At 41.0% G+C, this 3,986-nt stretch overlaps 1 non-coding gene across 1 annotated transcript; it reads right to left on the bottom strand.

Moving 5' to 3' along the window:
- Positions 1-3,703: 3,703 nt before the first annotated feature.
- trnag-gcc (transfer RNA glycine (anticodon GCC)) lies at positions 3,704-3,774 on the bottom strand. The gene has a single exon. It is a non-coding gene; the product is annotated as a tRNA-Gly (tRNA).
- Between the last annotated feature and the right edge of the window lie 212 nt (positions 3,775-3,986).

Raw genomic sequence — 3,986 nt, forward strand, 5'->3', positions numbered from 1 at the left:
CTCTACTGATGAAACATCTGAAAGACCGGCCCATTTCTGATGGACCAGAAGGACATCAGTTCTTGGTGTACAATGCAAATGGTATGAACAGGGTTAGATGTAAACAATACTAATGGTTAATGATCATTAACTTTATATATCACATGACATACGCTTTGTTGCTTGAACTATTTTTCAAAAACATTTACCCTGCCAAGTGCAAAGCAAGACACAGAGTTCTTCTTTAAATCAGTAATGTTCAACACACAACCATTTTTACTCATTTCTATGTGTTTGGGTGGATAGTCATTTTAGAAAACATTGAAGTTTCTTTAGGTCATTTAAATGTGAAACAATGTTTGTGGTCTCTTTTTAGATTCAAAGATGGTCTTTCAGCTCTTCAGTTTCTGACTGCACTGCAGCAACAGCCTACTTTGCTGGCCCCTGTCCTGTGCCACTCTGAAAAGCCACTCACTGGTCTGGAACTTGAGACTCTTCAAACCTGACTTCAGTCCATCAGGAAGTAACAGGAGACTTAAAGAAAGTCAAACTTTGGGCTACTGGGCCGACTGTCTCTTTGACTGTGAAGGTTTGGAAATCACAAAAATGTATCATTTGCTGAGAAAATACATTGCCAAGATGTCACTGAAGGTTTTTCTTTGCAGAAGGTCAGGCTGCTGTGTCTCTGGAGGATGTTTTGATGTTTGCAGCTGGGCTGACCTCCCCCGTCCGGATTGGAACCATCGCCAAGAATAGAGTTCCTGGATGACTCTCCATTCCCAGTTCCCAATACATGTTCAAACACATTGAAATTAGCACTCCTAGATTCACACACTGTGACTTGTAACTGTAACTTGTAATTGGTAACTGGATCACCCCTCCAGACCAGACTCCAAAAAGGTGTTTTTTTTTTTGTTTTCCCTCACAGTTAAGATTTTCACCGTTAAGTTTCAGACAAAACAAATTATTTCAAGAGGTTTTGTATTCCATACTTACAAAAATATAGGACTTGCTATAATTTTTATCAATTGATGTCAAACTCAGCAAAAATGAAGCTGTGACACTTGGTGTTCAGACAGACTGCAGTGTTCCACCACTCCAAATCAGATTTCATAGCTTGTCATTCACTTTTCCTTGTGATGTTTCCAAATGATTCTGGTACCTGTTCATCTGAAGAAATGAAACAATGGGAATGCAAATGTTATGTTGACAAACAATAAAAAAAATTGCAAATATTTCCTTCTGATTGCATCTGTGATGATTGGTTATGAGTTTTTTCCAAACTATTTTAAAACAGAAAAATTGCATGTTTTTCAGTCATGGCAATATTTGATTCAATTCTGTGTTACTTGTCTAATACCAAATCACAGCACAGTCATCTCATGGCTCTTGACATGTATATTAAAAAAATTAATTAATTAAAAAAAAAAAAAAAAGAAATAGGACAGAAACCCCAATGAATAAGCACTTGATAATGTGGAAGGGAACATTCCCTTTCTCACTGACTCACAGCTGAGCAGTTTCTTTCAGCTTCATGTACAGTTCTGTTGCAGACTCCCAGTTCTCTGGCTTCTGTAGTTGTTTGTGCTCCATAACAAAGTCAAAGTCCTCCTGCATGTTTGAGTCCCCACATGGAGCTATTGACAGGCTCGCCTCTGGAACAGCATCCAAATCAGCTGGTTCAATCTCAAATCCAGTCTGTGGAGCCAAATCTGTGTTAGATACAATAAATAGCATTTATATGATTTATTTACATTTAAGGAATAAAATAATCATAAAACAAACATGGAAATATCAATCCATCACCAATATTACCTGTGTGGTCAGCAGTACAGTTCATTGGACATGACGCTGTTCTGGAAGTGTGAATCCTGTGACTGTTCCACAGTCTCACACACTCATCCAACATCACCATAGCAACATCTCAGAAGGCACTGATGCTCATGGCTCCCGTTGAAGTATCCAGCAAACAACTCCATCCAGAACTGAGACCTGTAGAAATGGATAGAATCTGAAGTAAATATATATTATTAGTAGAAGTGGGACTCCATTAAAAAAATCTAATTAATTAAAGGCTTAGTAATGAATGAATTGAAAAGAATGCGTTAAAGTCCCAGCCTCAGTTATTATATATGTTTAGAGGAGTTCATCTGCGATAGAACATAAAGATAAAAATCAAATGAAAGGTCAGTCATAATAAAATGACTTCATGAAGGCCACTTACCTTCCCCTTCTAAATATGGCCCACCAGGATTCAACACGCTGCTTATTCGTGGATGATCCATACATGTGGCTGGACGGCCCAGAGCAGCAGTCATCATGATGGAGGCGTAGGGGAGACTGAATGGCAGCCATAATGCCATTCTCCGTGCCACAATCAGTCCTCAGTCTCATGAGAGGAGATTCTCAGCGATCACTGTTGGCTTCTTGTTATTTGTCGGTCCACATTGGAGCCACAGCACTTTAGGTGAAAAAATCCATCCATGCGTCCTGAGAGAGCCAGTTTATCAGAACCATCTGCATGCCACATACAGTTCGCTCCCATTGAGTAGCAGCTTCTTCTTAGAAACCTTCTGCGTGCTCTCTCATTCATCACATCATCTCTCTTCACTCGAAGATTGGACTTTTGTCTGAGTACCTGCCACATCGTCCGATAGCCAAACAGTTGTCCAGGTCCACGAAGTTCCAACCTGATGGCGTTTGGAGAGGAATCATCCTTTTAAGAGTCTAAAACAATCAGCAACAATTGTGCATTTAGCGTAACCGAAAGCTTAAAACAAATAAATAAATACATAAATACTATTAACACATACTAACTAAACGCGTTGCTATTCCGTGAAGACAACGATTGGCTGCAAAATGAAACGGTGCACTTTAATTCACTGCATGTCTGACAGCGGCTTCAGCTAGTTAGCGCGATGCTACACTTAGCTTGTTTAGCATTTTCCGGCTGTTTATTAGATGTCTCCTGTGCGCGTGCTCCTTCCGTCTGGTCCGTTCATCAACGTGAAACATTCTACAGATCGTCCGCACGGAAAACACAACCGCGTAAATTGGCTCAAGTTGTTTCCACAAAACGGCCAAAACATCATTTACTCCATGCTGCCATAAACTTTCACTCCGCAAAGTTTTCCCGCCACACAAACCGATACAAACTTTTTGAGCAGTCAATCTTCTTCTGGATCACTTCCGGCATTTGGTACATTCCCCTTCCGGAAGATTCTGTCGTTTGGAAATTTGTTTCGCAACTTGTACATTTGTTTTCTAAAATGTAAATTTGTTTTGTCCGTTGTAAACGTGTTTTTCTTGTGTAATTTTGTTGAATAAAATGTAAAAATGTTTCTCAACATGTAAATTATTTTCACGCTTTGTAAAAGTGTTTGGCACTTTGTAATTTAGTTTTGCACTTACCGGCCACCGTATCAAACAGAGCAGGAACACTAAAGTAAGGGGCGGGGGGTGAAAACGACAGGAGGGTTAAAGAGCAGATTCTCTCTGAGGGGACGGATGTTGCCACAATACACAGTGTGTGTGCCATCACATGTGGAAGATGTGTGCAGACTGAAGCCTTGGTCTGCCACCAGCTCAGAGGGGCTGCACTTCTACTGACCACCAGGGGGCTCCACTGGTTGTTTCACAAAGTCACAGTGTGTTGGAGTCTATCAGGGTATTTTCCAAGCAGCACTGTGTTTCTAACATCTGGATGTTGGTGAAAAAGTTACTCTGCATTGGCCGGGAATCGAATTCGGGCCTCCCGCGTGGCAGGCGAGAATTCTACCACTGAACCACCAATGCTTAGTCAACTACCGATACCATTACGTCACAAATCTCCAGGTGTCAGATGTCTTCAAGTAGATGTCTTTCTATAATGATCCATCATGGACCGCTGGACACTTTCATATCAGTAAATCCACCGTGTTTTAAAGAAGTGAGAGCTCAGACCAGCAGAGAGAGCACACACACACACACACACCTAGTGGATGAGGTGCTCAGCTTCGCCCAGTCTG

The sequence above is a fragment of the Echeneis naucrates genome, chromosome 2 (assembly GCF_900963305.1).
Source record: "Echeneis naucrates chromosome 2, fEcheNa1.1, whole genome shotgun sequence".
Lineage (NCBI taxonomy): Eukaryota > Metazoa > Chordata > Actinopteri > Carangiformes > Echeneidae > Echeneis > Echeneis naucrates.